The sequence below is a fragment of the Hemitrygon akajei genome, chromosome 25 (assembly GCF_048418815.1).
Source record: "Hemitrygon akajei chromosome 25, sHemAka1.3, whole genome shotgun sequence".
Taxonomy (NCBI): domain Eukaryota; kingdom Metazoa; phylum Chordata; class Chondrichthyes; order Myliobatiformes; family Dasyatidae; genus Hemitrygon; species Hemitrygon akajei.
Genome location: NC_133148.1, coordinates 9,674,384 through 9,694,558, shown reverse-complemented (window position 1 = coordinate 9,694,558; position 20,175 = coordinate 9,674,384).

Genomic DNA, 20,175 nt, shown 5'->3' with positions numbered 1-20,175 from the left:
ACTCCTGCACTGTGTTCCAGGCTCCCGTCACTCTGTGTAAACAACAAACCCTGCAATCTCCTGTGTTGTATATACACCCAGTACCACTCCTGCACTGTGTTCCAGGCTCCCGTCACTCTGTGTAAACAACAAACCCTGCAATCTCCTGTGTTGTATATACACCCAGTACCACTCCTGCACTGTGTTCCAGGCTCCCGTCACTCTGTGTAAACAACAAGCCCTGCAATCTCCTGTGTTGTATATACACCCAGTACCACTCCTGCACTGTGTTCCAGGCTCCCGTCACTCTGTGTAAACAACAAACCCTGCAATCTCCTGTGTTGTATATACACCCAGTACCACTCCTGCACTGTGTTCCAGGCTCCCGTCACTCTGTGTAAACAACAAGCCCTGCAATCTCCTGTGTTGTATATACACCCAGTACCACTCCTGCACTGTGTTCCAGGCTCCCGTCACTCTGTGTAAACAACAAACCCTCCACATCTCCTTTGTTGTATATACACCCAGTACCACTGCTGCACTGTGTTCCAGGCTCCCGTCACTGTGTGTAAACGACAAACCCTCCACATCTCCTGTGTTGTATATACACCCAGTACCACTGCTGCACTGTGTTCCAGGCTCCCGTCACTGTGTGTAAACGACAAACCCTCCACATCTCCTGTGTTGTATATACACCCAGTACCACTCCTGCACTGTGTTCCAGTCTCCCGTCACTCTGTGTAAACGACAAACCCTCCACATCTCCTGTGTTGTATATTCACCCAGTACCACTCCTGCACTGTGTTCCAGTCTCCCGTCACTCTGTGTAAACGACAAACCCTCCACATCTCCTGTGTTGTATATACACCCAGTACCACTCCTGCACTGTGTTCCAGGCTCCCGTCACTGTGTGTAAACGACAAACCCTCCACATCTCCTGTGTTGTATATACACCCAGTACCACTCCTGCACTGTGTTCCAGTCTCCCGTCACTCTGTGTAAACGACAAACCCTGCAATCTCCTGTGTTGTATATTCACCCAGTACCACTCCTGCACTGTGTTCCAGGCTCCCGTCACTCTGTGTAAACAACAAACCCTGCAATCTCCTGTGTTGTATATACACCCAGTACCACTGCTGCACTGTGTTCCAGGCTCCCGTCACTCTGTGTAAACGACAAACCCTCCACATCTCCTGTGTTGTATATACACCCAGCACCACTCCTGCACTGTGTTCCAGGCTCCCGTCACTCTGTGTAAACGACAAACCCTGCAATCTCCTGTGTTGTATATTCACCCAGTACCACTCCTGCACTGTGTTCCAGTCTCCCGTCACTCTGTGTAAACGACAAACCCTCCACATCTCCTGTGTTGTATATACACCCAGTACCACTCCTGCACTGTGTTCCAGGCTCCCGTCACTCTGTGTAAACGACAAACCCTCCACATCTCCTGTGTTGTATATACACCCAGTACCACTCCTGCACTGTGTTCCAGGCTCCCGTCACTCTGTGTAAACGACAAACCCTCCACATCTCCTGTGTTGTATATACACCCAGTACCACTCCTGCACTGTGTTCCAGGCTCCCGTCACTCTGTGTAAACGACAAACCCTCCACATCTCCTTTGAAATTTCCCCCCCTCACCCTAAATGCATGCCCTCTGATATGAGACATTGAGAAAGGTACTGGCTCTCTATATATACGTCTCTCATAATTTTATAAACTTTGATCAGGTCTCTCCTTGGTGTCCACAGCTCCTGGGAAATAACCCAGATTTGTCCAACCTCTCGAAGAGCAGGGCTGGCTGAGGTTGCTGGGAATTGTTCCCAACGTGCAGGAGAGAAATATCCCAGAGGAAGAAGTTCAGAAAAGGCAACCGTGGCTGACAAGGGAAGTTAAACATCAAGGAAAGGGCATATATGGTAGCACAGGTGCATGAGAAGCTGGATGATCGGGAAACTTTTAAAATTTAACAAAAGCAACTAAAAAGCTATAAGAAGGGAAAAGATGAAATATGAGGGCAAACTAGCCAATAATATAAAGCAGGATACTACAGGCTTTTTCTAGTTATATAAGGAATAAAAGGGAGGTGAGAGTTGATATTGGATCACTGGAAAATGATGTTGGTGAGGTAAGTAATGGCGGGCAAAGAAATGATATGAACAGGTACTTCAGAACCAGGTTTATTATCACCGGCATGTGATGTGAAATTTGTTAACTTAGCAGCAGCAGTTCAATGCAATACATAATATAGCAGAGTGAAAAGATAATAAATAAAATAAAAATAACAATAATAAAGTAAAAATAATAAATAAACAAGTAACTTAACTACTGTATATGTATATTGAATAGATTAAAAAACCCTGCAAAAACAGAAATACTGTATATTAAAAAAAGGTGAGTTAGTGTCCAAGGATTCAATGTTCATTTAGGAATCGGATGGCAGAGGGGAAGAAGCTGTTCCTGAATCGCTGAGTGTGTGCCTTCAGGCTTCTGTACCTCCTACCTGATGATAACAGTGAGAAAAGGGCATGCCCTGGGTGCTGGAGGTCCTTAATAATGAGACTTTCTGAGACACCGCTCCCTTAAGATGTCCTGGGTACTTTGTAGGCTGGTACCCAAGATGGAGCTGACTAGATTTACAACCCTCTGCAGCCTCTTTCGGTTCTGTGCAGTAGACCCTCACCCCCATACCAGACAGTGATGCAGCCTGTCAGAATGCTCTCCTCGGTACAACTATAGAAGTTTTTGAGTGTATTTGTTGACATGCCAAATCTCTTCAAACTCCTAATTTATGTTGGGACCAGGTTAGATCCTCAGAGATCTTGACACCCAGGAACTTGAAGCTGCTCACCCTCTCCACTTCTGATCCCTCTATGAGGATTGGTATGTGTTCCTTCGTCTTACCCTTCCGCAAGTCCACAATCAGCTCTTTCATCTTACTGATGTTGAGTGCTAGGTTGTTGCTGCGACACCACTCCACTAGTTGGCATATCTCACTCCTGTACACCCTCTCGTCACCACCTGAGATTCTACCAACAATGGTTGTATCATCTGCAAATTTATAGATGGTATTTGATCTATGCCTAGCCACACAGTCATGTGTATACAGAGAGTAGAGCAGTGGGCTAAGCACACACCCCTGAGGTGTGCCAGTGTTGATCGTCAGCGAGGAGGATATTTTATCATCAATCCGCACAGACTGTGGTCTTCCGATTAGGAAGTCAAGGATCCAATTGCAGAGAGAGGTACCGAGGCCTGGGTTCTGCAACTTCTCAATCAGGATTGTGGGAATGATGGTATTAAATGCTGAGCTATAGTCAATGAACAGCATCCTGACATAGGTGTTTGTGTTGTCCAGGTGGTCTAAAGCCGTGTGAAGAGCCATGGAGATTGCGTCTGCCATTGACCTATTGTGGCAATAGGCAAATTGCAATGGGTCCAGGTCCTTGTTGAGACAGGAGTTCAATCTTGTCATGACCAACCTCTCAAAGCATTTCATCACTGTCGATGTGAGTGCCTCCGGATGATAGTCATTAAGGCAGCCCACATTATTTTTCTTAGGCACTGGTATAAAGTTCTTAGGTACTCTGCATCAGTCTTCACTGAGGAAGACACTAGCTGTGTGCCAAGAGGTCCATGAGTGTCAGGGAGCAGGAGTGCGCGCCATTGCTATTACAGAGGAAAATGTACTAGATAAACTCAAAGGTCTTAAGGTGGATAAATCACCTGGGCCAGTTGGACGACATCACAGAGTCCTGAGAGAGGTTGCTGAAGAGATAATGGATGGATCGGTGATGATCTTTCAAGAAGCACTTGATTCTGGCATGGTCCCGGAGGACTGGAAGATTGCAAATGGCACTCCACTCTTTAAGAAGGGAGGAAGGCACAATAAAGGAAATTATAGGCCTCAGTGGTTGGGAAAGTATTGCAGTCTATTATTAAGGATGAAGTTTCAGGGTATTTGGAGACTAATGATAAAATAAGTCAAAGTCAGCATGGTTTCTGTAAAGAGAAATCTTGCCTGACAAATCTGTCAGAGTTCTTCAAGGAAGTAACAAGCAGTGTGGACAAAGGAGAGGCAGTGGATGTCATTTATTTGGATTTTCAGAAGGCATTTGATAAGATGCCACACATAAGGCTGCTTAACAATATAAAACCCCATGGTATTACACGAAAGATACTGGCATGGTTAGAGGAATGGCTGACAGGCAGGAGGCAGTGAGTGGGTATAAAGGGGGTTGGCTACTAATGATTAGTGGTATTGGGTCTGTTGCTTTTCACATTATTTGGATAATGGAATTGATGGCTTTGGCAAAATTTGCGGTTGATATGAAGATAGGTGGAGGGGTAGGTAGTGCTGAGGAAGCAATGCGATTGCAGCAGGTCTTGGAAGAAGGGGCAAAAAAGTGGCAGATGGAATACAGTGTTGGGAAATGTATGATAATGCATCTTGCTAAAAGGAACAATAGTGCAGACTATTACCTGAATGGCAAGAAAGTTCAAACATCAGGGGTGCAGAGGGACTTAGGAGTCCTCGTGCAAGACTCCCAGAAGGTTAATATACAGGTTTAGTCTGTGTTAAAGAAGGCAAATGCAATGTTGGCATTTATTTCAAGGGGAGCAGAATATAAAAGCAAGGAGATAATGCTGAGGCTTTATAAGACACTAGTCAGGCTGCACTTGAAGTATTGTCAAAAGGTTTGGGCCTCATATCTCAGAAGGGATGTGTTGTCATTGTAGAGTCCAGAGGAGGTTCATGAGGATGATTCTGGAAATGAAGGAGTTAACATATGAGGAGTGTTTGGCAGCTTTGGGCCTGTACTCACTGGAATTTAGGAGAATGTGGGAGATCTCATTGAAACCTACGGAATGTTGAAAGGACTAGATAAGGTCAATGTGGAGAGGATGTTTCCTATGGTGGGGATATCCTATGGGTGACGTTTTAAAACAGAGGTAAGGAGGAATTCTTTCAGCCAGAGAGTAGTAAATCCGTGGAATGCTCTGCCATAGACTGCAGTGGAGGCCATGTGTATACTTAAGGTGGAAGTTGATCGTTTCCTGATTGGTCGGGGCATCAAAGGTTATGACGAGAAGGCAGGTGTATGGGGTTGAGTGGGATCATGGATCAGCCATGATGGAATGGCAGAGCAGACTCAATAGGAGAATTTTCCTGTTCATTCAATTTGAATGAAGTTTTTGATAAGTTAACGAATGTACTAATGAAGACAATTGGTTAGCACAACGCTATTACTGCTCAGGGCATCAGAGTTCAGAGTTCAATTCTGATGTCATCGGTAAGGAGTCTGTACGACCTCCCCAGGAACATGCGGGTTTCTTCTGGGTGCTCAGGTTTCCTCCCACAGTCCAAAGATGTTAGTAGGTTAATTGGTGATTGCAAGTTGTCAAATGATTAGGCTAGGGTTAAATCAGGAGTTGTGGGGTGGTATGGCTTGAGGGGTCGCACAATCTCTGAATTTTAAAAAATGTAGATACTGTACATGGACAAAAAGGCCTCATCAAGGTCTCGCACGGGAAACTAGTCCAAAAGCTTAGAGCTCATGAGATTCAAGTTGGCAACTTGGATCCAAAATTATCTTGGTGAGTGGAGGCAGTGGCTGATAGTGGAGGGTTGCTTTTGTGACTGGAAGCCTGTGACCAGTAATGTATCACTGGGATCAGTGGTGAGACACTTAATGTTGGTTATATACATTAGTGTTTTGGACAGGAACGCAGTAAACTGGGAAATTAGTTTATTATTGTGACATGTACAGTGAAAAACCTTTCATACAGATCAACAGTGCAACAGTGCATTGAGGTTGTATGAAGTAAAACAATTCTAGGGTAATATAATTGGGAGAAACGTACTGAGTTCACAACCACCAACACTGAGAGGCTGGTCTGGCGTGATGCTGTGATTACGTAAATGGTTTTTAGCACGCTTTTGTTGTGAGGGTTTTGGAGTTCAATAAAATGTGCTGTGGATTTCGTTAAACATAAAATGTCTCACTTCGTTTTATTTCCTAGATGCTCTAGGACAATTCCAGAGCTATGGAATATGTCAGCAAATGCAGTCACTTTGAAACTGCCAGAGGTTTGGGAGAAAACTGCCGATGGAAGCAGTTTGCCCTGCGAGAAATCTTCACGGATGACACCAAATCTACTACGTGGTAGTGTCACTCAGCAACTCCACAGTGGCAAGAGGATGCCTGCTTGAACCCCTGGCCCGAACTCAATAAATGCCAACAGGAGGAAATCTGCAGATGCTGGAAATTCAAGCAACACACACAAAAATACTGGTGGAACACAGCAGGCCAGGCAGCATCTATAGGGAGAAGCGCTGTCGACGTTTTGGGCCGAGACCCTTTGTCAGGATAAATCGACAATAAATGCCGATTGTTGTAAACACCCCTTTCACAGACTTTTGGACTATCAGAGTTTGAGTGCACCAAAATGTTGCTCTCCTTGCCCGGCCTCGGTGATGCCAAGCCATTGGTGATGATGGACCACACCCTGTCTCTCCCGGGAAAGCACCACCCTTGTTTTATTTTTGAAGAACTTTTCATGCAGCAAATGCCTGATCCGGTTATGGGCCCTCGCTAATGCACTCGTGAAGGACTTCAGGGAACTTGCTAGAATGGCTGATGGTCTACACCCAGTCAGGCAGTGATGCATCATTCCTCTACTTCAATGAGCCCGGTCAGCAAGGCCCCCGACATAAGGAAGCCTGCGGCTGAGGAACAGTGGATGTCGGGCCTGTGCTTTCACCATGTTCACTTGGGTACAAACGCTAGAAACTGCCAATCGCCTTGCAGCTTTGACAGTGCCAGCACATCGGGACATCAGAGGTCTGTGAACACCATGAGTTCCAGCTGCTGGGGCCGTCTACCGTTTATTACGGACGCCCATTCGAGGCAACACTTCCTGTGTGACACGGGTGCTCAGGTGAGTGTGCGGCAAAGAGCACAAACCTCGCTGGAGGCTGCCAACGACAGCACGATCCAGACTGACGGGACACGATGGCTCTTAAAAGACCGTATTGTATCCTTCTATTGTATGAAAGTTGGGGGTGTTGTGGATAGTCTGGAGGATTGTCAGAGGTTACAGTGGGATATCAATAGGATGCAGAACTGGGCTGAGAAGTGGCAGATGGAGTTCAGCCCAGATAAGCATGAAGTGGTTCAATTTGGTTGGTCAAATTTGAAGACAGAATATAATATTAACGGTAAGACTCTTGGCAGTGTGGAAGATCAGAGGATCAGAGAGATAGAACATAGAACATAGAATAGTACAGCACATTACAGGCCCTTCGGCCCACAATATTGTGCCGACCCTCGAACCCTGCCTCCCATATAACCCCCCCACCTTAAATTCCTCCATGTACCTGTCTAATAGTCTCTTAAACTTCACTAGTGTGCCTGCCTCCACCACTGACTCAGACAGTGCATTCCATGCACCAACCACTCTCTGAGTGAAAAACCTTTCTCTAATATCCTCCTTGAACTTCCCTCCCCTTACCTTAAAGCCATGTCCTCTTGTACCGAGCAGTGGTGCCCTGGGGAAGAGGCGCTGGCTGTCCACTCTGTCTATTCCTCTTAATATCTTGTGTCCTCTATCATGTCTCCTCTCATCCTCCTTCTCTCCAAAGAGTAAGGCCCTAGCTCCCTTCATCTCTGATCATAATCCATACTCTCTAAACCAGGCAGCATCTTGGTAAATCTCCTCTGTACCCTTTCCAATGCTTCCACATCCTTCCTATAGTGAGGTGACCAGAACTGGACACAGTACTCCAAGTGTGGCCTAACCAGAGTTTTATAGAGCTGCATCATTACCCTGTGACTCTTAAACTCTATCCCTTGACTTATGAAAGCTAACACCCCATAAGCTTTCTTAACTACCCTATCTACCTGTGAGGCAACTTTCAGAGATCTGTGGACATGTACCCCCAGATCTCTCTGCTCCTCCACACTACCAAGTATCCTGCCATTTACTTTGTACTCTGCCTTGGAGTTTGTCCTTCCAAAGTGTACCACTTCTCCGGGTTGAACTCCATCTGCTACTGCTCAGCCCACTTCTGCATCAGAGAGATCAGTGGTTTGGAGGGCTGGATGGAGAAGAAATATGGAGAACTTTGAAATCTAGAAATAAGTTGGAGAGATCGAGGACACTCAAAGCTGCTGTGCAGGTTGGCAGTGTTGTTAAGAAGGGGTATGGTGTGGCGGCCTTCAGCAACCACAGGATTGAGTTCAAGAGCTGTGAGGTAATGTTACAGCTATACAAGACCTCAGTTAGACCCCAGTTGGAGTACTGTGTTCAGTTCTGGTCACCTCCCTACAGGAAGGATATGGATACTATAGAGAAAGTGCAGAGGAGATTTATAAGATGTTGCCTGGATTGGGGAGCATGCCTTATGAGAATAGGATGAATGAACTTGGCCTTTTCCCCTTGGAGCGAAGAAGGATGAGAGGTGATCTGATAGAGGTGTATAAGATGATTAGGGGCATTGATCGTATAGATAGCCAGAGGCATTTTCCCAAGGCTGAAATGGCTAACACGAGAGGGCATAGTTTTAAGGTGCTTGGAAGTAGGTGCAGAGGGGATGTCAGGAGTAAGTTTTTCCACACAGAGTGTTGTGGGTACATGGAATGCACTGCCAGCAATGGTGGTGGAGGTGGATGTGATAGGGTCTTTGAAGAGACTCTTAGTAGGTACATGGAGTGTAGAAAAATAGAGGGCTATGTGGTAGGGTAATTCTAGGCTCTTTCTACAGTAGACACAACATTGTGGGCCGAAGGGCCTGTGATGTGCTGCAGATTTCTATGTTCTATATTATATGAGATGAGATATCTGTTCAGATTTGGATGCACTATAGACAAGTATGTCATCCAGGTAAACAAAAAGAAAATGTTAAGTCTTTTAATAGAATCCATCAGCTGTTGGAAAATCTGTGCTATATTTTTCAGTCCAAACGGCATGTGCAGAATCTCAAGAAGGCCAAACAGTGTCATCACAGCTGTTTGGAAATGTCCTCCAAGAACTCCAGCACCTGATGGTAGCCCCTAACTAGATCGACTTTGGCTAAACTTGCAGAGAAGTCTTGACTCACTGGGACCACGTAACGATCAGGGGTATTGACCACATGGATAGTATATAGAGGGTTGAAGCCCGGGGGCTATTTGACTAGCGTACAGTCTTTCCATGTTGACTGACTCAGCCTTTGCAGTTGCCAGCTTTTCTGGATCCAGACCACGCGCGTGGGCCAATTGTCCTGATCCCATGTTTTGTGACTGTAGTGGAGAATGTAGACTTGGTGAGGTCTGGGAATTCACCCAGCAGATGAGTAAACTCACATGTGGTGGTACATGGACTTGACAGAGTCGTTGTGGGGATCTTACTGGGGGAGCAGGGTAATGACCCAAAGTCCTTGAGATCCACATACCGGCAGTTCTTAAGATCGACTAACAGCCCTTGGGCACACAAGAAATCTGCACCGAGCAGAGGTCTAACCACTTTAGCCAGGACAAATTCCCTTGTGTAATGTCACTCACTGAAGCAGAGCATCATAACTGCTATGTACAGTACATAGTAAAAATGAGACAACGTTTTTCAGGACCATGGTGTTACATGACACAGTACAAAAACTAGATTGAACTACGTATAAAACAACACAGAGGGAAAAAGAACAACTACACTAGACTACAGACCTACCCAGGACTGCATAAAGTGCACAAAACAGTGCAGGCATTACAATAAATAATAAACAGGACAATAGCGCAGTAAGGTGTCAGTCCAGGTGGGAAGAGAGACTCTGATGATCTTCTCAGTTGACCTCACTATCCGCTGCAGGGTCTTGCGATCCGAGACGGCGCAATTTCTGAACCAGGCAGTGATGCAGCTGCTCAGGATGCTCTCAATACAACCCCTGTAGAATGTGATGAGGATGGGGGGGTGGGTGATGGACTTTCCTCAGCCTTCGCAGAAAGTAGAGACACTGCTGGGCTTTCTTTGCTATGAAGCTGGTGTTGAGGGACCAGGTGAGATTTTGTGCCAGGTGAACACCAAGAAATTTGGTGCTCTTTACGATCTCTACCCAGGAGCCGTCGATGTTCAGCGGGGAGTGGTTGCTCCATGCCCTCCTGAAGTCAACAACCATCTCTTTTGTTTTGTTCACATTCAGAGACAGGTTGTTGGCTCTGTACCAGTCCGTTAGTCGTTGCACCTCCTCTCTGTAAGCTGACTCATCGTTCTTGCTGATGAGACACACCACGGTCGTGTCATCGGCGAACTTGATGATGTGGTTCGAGCTGTGTGTTGCAGCACAGTCGTGGGCCAGCAGAGTGAACAGCAGTGGACTGAGCACGCAACCCTGGGGAGCCCCCGTGCTCAGTGTGATGGTGTTGGAGATGCTGCCTCCGATCCGGACTGACTGAGGTCTCCCAGTCAGGAAGTCTAGGATCCAGTTGCAGAGGGAGGTGTTCAGGCCCAGTAGGCTCAGCTTTCCAATCAGTTTCTGAGGGATGATTGTGTTGAATGCTGAACTGAAATCTATGAACAGCATTCCAATGTATGTGTCTTTTTTGTCCGGGTGGAGGGTGAAGGCAATGGTGTCGTCTGTTGAGCGGTTGGGATGGTACGCAATCTGCAGGGGGTCCAGTGAGGGGGCCAGCAGGGTCTTGATATGCCTCACGACGAGCCTCTCGAAACACTTCATGATGATGAATGTAAGTGCAATGGGACGGTAGTCATTTAGGCAGGACACTGAAGACTTCTTCAGCACGGGGACGATGGTGGCGGCCTTGAAGCACGTTGGAACGGTGGTGCTGCTCAGGGAGATGTTGAAGATGTCAGTGAGAACATCTGCTAGCTGGTCTGCACATTCTCTGAGCACTCTACCAGGGATGTTGTCTGGTCCAGCAGCCTTCTGTGGGTTGACCCTGCACAGGGTTCTTCTCACATCGGCCACGGTAAGACACAGCACCTGGTCATTTGTAGGAGGGGTGGACTTCCTTGCCGCCACGTCATTTTCCGCCTCAAAACGGGCGTAGAAGTTACTCAGCGCACCTGTGAGAGGCATCACCCGCACAGTCAGGTGATGATGTCCTGTAATTGGTAATGTCCTGGATGCCCTTCCACATGTGCCGCGTGTCACCGCTGTCCTGGAAGTAACTGTGGATTAGCTGGGCATGTGCACGCTTTGCCCCTCTGATGGCCCGGGACAGTTTGGCCCTCGCTGATGTTAGGGCTGCCTTGTCGTCTGCTCTGAAGGCGGAGTCACGGGTCCTCAGCAGCGCACGCACCTCTGTGGTCATCCATGGCTTCTGGTTGGCACGTATAGTGATGGTCTTGGACAGAGTAACATCATCAATGCACTTGCTGATGTGGCTGGTCACTGATGCTGTGTACTCCTCTAAGTTGGTAGAGTCGCCATCGGTTGCAGCCTCCCTGAACATGTGCCAGTCAGTGTGCTCAAAGCAGTCTTGAAGAGCAGAGATGGCTCCTGCTGGCCAGGTTTTCACCGGCTTCTGAACTGGTCTGGAGCGCCTGACGAGTGGTCTGTATGCTGGGATTAGCATAACAGAGATGTGGTCTGAGTAACCGAGGTGGGGGCGAGGCTCTGCCCGGTACGCGTCGGGGATGTTTGTGTAACACGTTCTCCCCCCTCGCTGCAAAGTTCACATACTGATGGAATTTGGGGAGCACTGACTTGAGGTTCGTATGATTAAAATCTCCGGCGACAATAAACAGACCATCAGGGTGTGCGTTCCTCAGCCAGGTCATTTATAAAAGTCACAAAGAGGTGGGTTCCTCAGACAGATCCCTGGGGAACACACTGGTCACCGTCCTCCATGTACAACACGAACCATCCACAATCACTCTTTGCCAGTTCTGGATCCACAAAGCAAGGTCTCCTTGGATCCCAGGCCTCCTTGCTTTCTGAATGAGCCTTGCATGGGGAGCCTTATCAAATGCCTGGCTGAAATCCACATACCCTACATCCTGACCCGGCGACTTACCTAACAATGCTTTTCAAAAGCTCCAGCACATCCTCTTTCTTAATGTCTATATGCTCAAGGGTTTCGGTCCTCTGTAAGTCATCCCCACAATTGCCAAGGTATTTTCACTGGTGAATACTGAAGCAAAGTATTCAGTAAGTACCTCTGCTACCTCCTCCAGTTCCAAGCACACATTTTCACTGTCACACCTGATCGGTCCTATTCTCACACGGCTCGTCCTCTTTCTCTTCACATACTTGCGGAATGCCTTGGGGTTTTCCTTAATCCTGTCCGCCAAGGCCTTCTCATGGCCCCTTCTGGCTCTCCTAATTCCATTCCTAAGCTCCTTCCTGCCCCATTGTCCCCTGTTATTAATGCACCGTTCCAGAATCCGTCTCCTATCCGCTCTGTCCAGGTGTGACCCAGAAGGCTGCAGGATGGTGCACAAGATGATGTTTGACCCCATTTTGCCGATTATAGCTTCCATTGTCTGCCGATTAAGGTGACGAGGGAGAGTGAAACATCAAGGTGAGTGGGGAACTTTGGAGATTGTTTGGGCGTCCCAGCGCTCTGCAGTCTCCGAGACGATTCCAGGAGGCATAGCGGATGTTTGGCTCCACTTTGCCGATTAAAGCTCCCATTGTCTGCCGATGAAGTTGACGAGGGAGAGTGAAGCCTCAAAGTGAGTACAGAGGGTGAGCGCTGGGTGCTTGCCTTTTGATCGGTCGCTCTGTACCAGAGAGGGGAGACCCTGCCACTGTGGAGAGTGTTGTCTCGGGTTTTCATGCATTTTGGACTATAGACCTTTCTTTTCATATTCCGTGTTTTTTCACCTGATCTTATGTTTTCTTGTGCAGGAAGAGGGATTTGCTTGATGTGCTTGAATAATTTTGCTCGGTTTTTGTGTGGGAGGTGGGATTTGGGGGTCGATGTGCCTGATCTGTTTTTGTTTGTTTTATTTTGTGTGGGAGGTGGGATTTGGGGGTCGATGTGCCTGATCTGTTTTTGTTTGTTTTATTTTGCTGGGAGGTGGGATTTGGGGGTCGATGTGCCTGATCTGTTTTTGTTTGTTTTATTTTGCTGGGAAGTGGGATTTGGGGGTCGATGTGCCTGATCTGTTTTTGTTTGTTTTATTTTGCTGGTAAGTGGGATTTGGGGGTCGATGTGCCTGATCTGTTTTTGTTTGTTTTATTTTGCTGGGAGGTGGGATTTGGGGGTCGATGTGCCTGATCTGTTTTTGTTTGTTTTATTTTGTTGGGAGGTGGGATTTGGGGGTCGATGTGCCTGATCTGTTTTTGTTTGTTTTATTTTGCTGGGAGGTGGGATTTGGGGGTCGATGAACTCCTAAGTTGCAGGAGGTGAGTAGGAGGTGAGTAGGAAGTGAGTAGGAGGTGAGGGAGTGTTGTAGAGGTGGTGCGATTGTTTCTGCATGTGACAATAAACTTGATTTTGAACATAAATGTTAACAGTTTCACTGAGCACAGATTCTATTATTTTCTGTTTTGTTTTGCTCATGTTCCAAAACCTGCAGGGTTTGATTTTTAATTTAATTTAATTTAATTCTGTACCTTTGTTTTCCAGCACAAATGTTCATGAACCAACTTCTTGTACGTTTCCATACTCTGCGCTGAGCTGAGATTTCTCCAGAAAGGATCATCAGTGTCTGTAGGTTCTTTCACAGAAACCCATAAGAGGAAGTGAGAGAATCACCTGCATCTCACGCTCTTGTGGTTTTCCTGCGGTAGCCCAATACCAACTTTTTCCAAACAATACAGCACCCATTGAGCCCAGCTTTTTCCTGTTCACCAGCCACAATGTACCAATACCTATTCTGATTGGACACCTGTGAGCGGTGATCAGTGCTGGCACCATTCCTGTTTCTTCTTTCCCGACCCATTGGATTTGTACATACGAGGCAAAAACATAGGAACATAGAAAACCTACAGCACAATACAGGCCCTTCGGCCCACAATGCTGTGCCGCACATGTCCTTACCTTAGAAATTACCTCGGGTTACCCATAACCCTCTATCTTTCTGAGCTCCATGTACCTATCCAGGAGTCTCTTAAAAGACCCTGTCTTGTCCGCCTCCAGCAGCCCATTCCATGCACTCACCACTCTCTGAGTAAAAAACTTACTCGTGACATCTCCTCTGCACCTGCTTCCAAGTATTTTAAAACTGTGCCCTCTCGTGCCAGCCATCTCAGCCCTGGGAAAAAGCCTCTGACTATGCACACGATCAATGCCTCTCATCATCTTGTACACCTCTCATTGGAGTGTATGGGGTGTCAGGGAGGGGTAGTACCTCTGACGGGGAACACGTCGTACTCTTCTGAGTAGTTCGTCAGCACTGGTCCTCACCTGACACTCAGCTGTCACCAGTGGTTCCTCGTAGCTGTTTGCTTGCAACAGCGGCCGCACCCCGGGCAACGGCTTCGACTGGCCGGCTAAACCTGGTGAGGGTAGCCGATGGGCCTCAAACCCTCGGTGAGTTAGGGCTTGTCTACCTACGCATGCGAAGAATGAATTCGGCGGACTACGCGGAGGAGACCACCGCTTGGCGGTCCAACGAGTAGAAAGGCGGACCCAGCAAAGCGTTGTGGAGCGCAATCAGGGCACGGTGAGACACGTAGGACACTGCTGGCCATCCACTGCATCCCGACTTATCTCCAGCCGTCTCAACTCTGTCTTGCAACTGGATACAGATAGGTCGGGACGAGAGAGTGAGGCTGACGATTTGCGCAACTCTCCCTCACTTTAATCCAAGTCAAGCGCAAGTCACGACTCCAAACCCATTCCGCTAAAAAACTTCAAGTCCTGTGGCGATGGGCGAGTGGCGAAGCAGCAGGTGTGGATACACTGGAAGCTGTAGTCACAAACCTGCACACAGGCGGCCCAGGGCATTGGGTCGTTCTCTGCTGGAATGAAGCAGCAGTGGAGCTCAGCAGCCCCCTGGGTGTCTGAACAGTCCTCTTTAGGAATCGCTCTGCTCACCTCCATGGAGGAAGGGGCTAGAAAAGGTGCCTCAAACATAGCCTGCTTCATCTTACCCTGGCCAGCACACCGCGGCTGGCAGGGATCCCACTCAGCGGTCTAACTACAAAGAAGACAAAAGTGAAGGTGCTCAACCTTAGCATGTGGAACATGCAAACTCTGCTTGACATCAATCACCAAGGCTGTCAGACCAGAAAGAAGAACAGCACTGGTGCCAAAGAACTAGCCCGCTATAACGTGGACATTGCAGCACTCAGCGAAACACCCCTAGCAGACAAGGGCCAGCTTACAGAACGTGGTGGTGGGTACACCTTCTCCTGGAGCGGTCGCAGCAGCACTGAACGACGAGAGGCTGGCGTTGGATTTGCCATCCGATCCCACCTCGCTCGTAAACTTGCCAAGCTTCCAGAGGGCATCAACAATTGCCTGATGACGCTTCGGCTCCCACTTGGCAATAAGAGGAGTGCAACGCTGATCAGCGCATATGCCCCAACGATGACCAACCCAGGTGACATCAAAGATAAGTTCTATGAAGAACTTGACGCCCTCATAGCAGCAGTCCCACAGTCAGAGAAGCTTATTGTCCTCGGGGACTTTAATGCCAGAGTGGGGACAGATTACCAGACCTGGGAAGGGATTCTTGGAAGACATGGTATTGGCAAGTGTAACAGCAATGGCCTGCTGCTCCTCAAGACATGCGCTACGCATGACCTTGTCATCACCAACACCCTATTCCGCCTCCCTACCCGTAACAAGACATCTTGGATGCATCCACGCTCCAGGCACTGGCATCTGATCGACTATGTCATCACCAGAAAGAGGGACTGGCAAGACGTGAGAGTGACAAAGGCCATGTGTGGTGCCGACTGCTGGACAGATCATCGACTCATAGCATCCAAGTTTAAACTTCGCATCCTGCCTGTGAGAAGACCCCAAGGTCAGAAGACTGCAAAGAGGCTCAATGTCTCCAAGCTGAAGAGCTGCGTAGTTGCAGAAGAACTTCGTGAAGACCTAGATAGCAGGCTGCTTGACACACCCCAGGATGACCACACCAACATTGAAGAGCAGTGGATGCCTTTCAGAGATGCAGTTTACTCTACCGCTCTCAAACACCTCGGACCAGCAATCCGTAGACACCAAGACTGGTTCGATGAGAATGACGAGGAGATACAGGCACTGTTGTCAGAGAAACACCAACTGTTCAGAGCGCACTAGATCGATCCCACATCACAAGCAAAGATAGATGCCTTCGCGAGTGCAAGACGGAAAGTGCAGAAGAAACTCCGTGAGATGCAGGATGTCTGGTTCAGTAATAAGGCCGATGACATCCAGGGCTACGCAGACAGTCACGACACCAAGCGTTTCTATGACGCTTTGAAGGCTATGTCCTCTGGCTCTTCCCCACTCCTCAGTGCAGATGGGACTTGGCTGCCGACAGAGAAAAAGCAGATTTTGGAGAGATGGGCTGAACACTTCAACCAGGTCCTCAACCACCCTGCTGAAATCAATGATGAGGCCATTGCTCGCCCACCTCAGGTGGAGATCAACCTGGACCTTGACAACCTCCCCACAGAAGAAGAAGTCAGAAAAGCCATCAGGCAACTTTCTTCTAGCAAAGCACCAGGGTCAGATGCAATCCCTACTGAAGTCTACAAAGCAGGAGGCCCATTCATGATGCAGAAGCTGACTGAGCTCTTCCAGTCTATGTGGAACGAAGGAAAGGTCCCGCAACAGTTGAAAGATGCCAGCATAGTCCACATCTACAAGAGGAAAGGCAACAGCCAGTCTTGTGACAATCACCGAGACATCTCCCTCCTGTCCATAGCTGGGAAGATCTTGGCTCGCGTCCTGCTTAATCGCCTTCTCCAACACCTTGAGCAAGGTCTCCTCCCAGAAAGCCAGTGTAGCTTCCATGCAGAGTGTGGAACTGTCGACATGATATTTGCTGCACGCCAACTCCAGGAAAAATGTCAAGAGCAGCACAATGACCTCTTTATGACCTTCGCGATCTGACCAAGGCAGTTGATACGGTCAGCAGAGGTGGCTTATGGAAGATAATGGAGAAGTTTGCTGCCCTAGCAGGTTCATCACGATTGTTCGGCAGTTCCACGATGGCATGATGGTGAAAGTTTTGGATGATGGTGACGAGACAGAAGCCTTCCCAGTGACGAACGGTGTGAAGCAAGGATGCATTCTTGCCCCTACACTCTTTATCATGTTCTTCTCTGCTATGCTGACTGATGCCTTCCGCTGACTGACATCTTTCCTATAATTCGGTGACCAGAACTGTACACAATACTTCAAATTCGGCCTTACCGATGCCTTGTACAATTTTAACATTACATCCCAACTCCTACACTCAATGCCCTGATTTATAAAGGACAACGTACCAAAAGCTTTCTTCACCACCCTGTCCACATGAGATTCCACCTTCAGGGAACTATGCACCATTATTCCTAGATCACTCTGTTCTACTGCATTCCTCAATGCCCTAAAACTTACCATGTATGTCCTATTTTGATTAGTCATACCAAAATGTAGCACCTCACACCTATCAGCACTAAACTCCATCTGCCATCATTCAGCCCACTCTTCTAACTGGCCTAAATCTCTCTGCAAACTTTGAAAACCTACTTCATTATCCACAACGCCACCTATCTTAGTATCATCTGCATACTTACTAATCCAATTTACCACCCCATCATCCAGATCATTAATGTATATGACAAACAACATTGGACCCAGTACAGATCCCTGAGGCACACCACTAGTCACCGGCCTCCAACCTGACAAACAGTTATCCACCACTACTCTCTGGCATCTCCCATCTGGCCACTGTTGAATCCATTTTACTACTTCAATATTAATACCTAGCGATTGAACCTTCCTAACTAACCTTCTGTGCGGAACCTTATCAAAGGCCTTACTGAAGTCCATATAGACAACATCCATTGCTTTACCCTCATCAACTTTCCTCGTAACCTCTTCAAAAAATTCAATAAGATTTGTCAAACATGACCTTCCACGCACAAATCCCTGTTGACTGTTCCTAATCAGACCCTGTCTATCCAGATAATTATATATGCCATCTCGAAGAATACTTTCCATTAATTTATCCACCACTGATGTCAAACTGACAGGCCTATAATTGCCAGGTTTACTCTTAGAACCCTTTTTAAACAATGGAACCACATGAGCAATATGCCAATCCTCCGGCACCATCCCCGTTTCTAATGACATTTGAAATATTTCTGTCAGAGCCCCTGCTATTTCTACACTAACCTCCCTCAAGGTCTTAGGGAATATCCTGTCAGGACTCGGAGATTTATCCACTTTTATATTCCTTAAAACTGCCAGTACTTCCTCCTCTTTAATCGTCATAGTTTCCATAACTTCCCTACTTGTTTCCCTTACCTTACACAATTCAATATCCTTCTCCTGAGTGAATACCGAAGAAAAGAAATTGTTCAAAATCTCCCCCATCTCTTTTGGCTCCACACATAGCTGTCCACTCTGATTCTCTAAAGGTCCAATTTTATCCCTCACTTTCCTGTACAGACAGCTCACGGTCTCCCCTCTCCCAGGGCCCCAAAATTACCAGGCAGTTCCACTATCATTACATCAGTGCTAGTCTAAACTAAAATAAAGTCTTTGCCCATCATTTTATCAAACCTCTGTTCAACCCCGGGAACATCCATAACCATGTATCATAATCACTTTACTGGACAATAGTTAACACAGACTTAAACACAGAACCCACTGGATCAATGCTCAGGGCAATCACACAGCATCCAACAAAATCGATCCTGGACAATACCCCACAGTGAAACACCCTGGTTTCCTTGGCTAGGAAGACACTCTCAAGTCCCACCAAACGTGTGAGATTGAGATGGCTCGTCCCACCCCAAACCCCGGTTTGTGTGGATGCTGTGTCATTTGCTACCCTGTTACAAATTAGTGCTACGACTGGTTCTCCCTAGCACCTTCTCTCTCTTCATCTCCCCCCGAACAAGAGCCACAAGCCCAACATTAGTGCCCCTCACCAGAGAAACCTCCCCTTAATTCGACCATCCTAACTGGATGGCAGGCATTTCTCCTGTTACGTACCCGTGGGTATTTTGTACTTGTCACGTGACAGTGGTGTTGAAGCTATACTGGACTTAAGGTAGTGGTCTTGTGATGGTGGAGTGACGTCATTTTCCCGCCAGTAGAGGTCATGTGACAGTTTTTTTTACAGGGTATAAAAGGAGGACCCCTCCCTGTGAGAAGGGGCAGTTCGTGGCTGGATTTGCCATTTTGACTCCATACCACTGTGTGGTCCAATATTATGAATCAGTTCGGTTGAAAGGTGGAGTTTTATTTAATGCCTAAAGTTTAAAAGGTCATTGCCAGCAGTTTCTTTATAATACTGCCAGTTAAAAATCAGTGGAGAGTGAAGATTGGAGTTCGGGAGTTAAAAGATCGAGGAAAGTCGATTTCGATGGTGGAACAGGTTCAACCTTGTTTGATCCTCATTCGGAAGGAATTCGTTGGCTGTCCGTATGGTAGCAGAAAGGGTTTGGGCACAGTTTTGTAAAGGAAAGGTCAGTGCCTTTAAGCCATTTCATTTTCATCTTCGTAAATTCTTCGGGAAAAGTATAGTTCGACTGGGAACCGCAACAACACGACATGAAAGAGAATTTAAATCATCTAAAAAGTCTCTCCTTTAATGGACTGTAAGCATTTTGAACTTTTGCAGTACTACTTTGAAGAACTGTTTTTGCAACATCGCTTTAAGAACTGTTTTCGCTTTATTCCTTTAAGAACTGTTTAAGCTGCCGCACAGCAGCTGATTTCCGGTTACGTTAGTAGTTTGTTTACTTTTGGGGGTTTGTTTTCAGTGTTTAATAAATGTTTTGTTTGTTAAAAAACCCTGCTTCACTTGTATATTTATTGTTGCTGAATCCGTAACACTCTTCATCTCTTATCTTCAACAATAACCCAAACAAGCTGAGAACAAGCAGCTCTCACAGAACTACCACAGTCAAATACATACAGCACAATGGTAAAAATATGAGCCAGGGCATACAACCAGTTTCTAGCCACAGAAATGTGTATCTGATCTCTGAATTAGCTGATCGTAGCAGAGGGGATACACTGCAAGCTCCCTTTCGTTATAAAGGTAAGTTTAATTACCTTTCATTATAAAGGTAAGTTTAATTGGAAACTT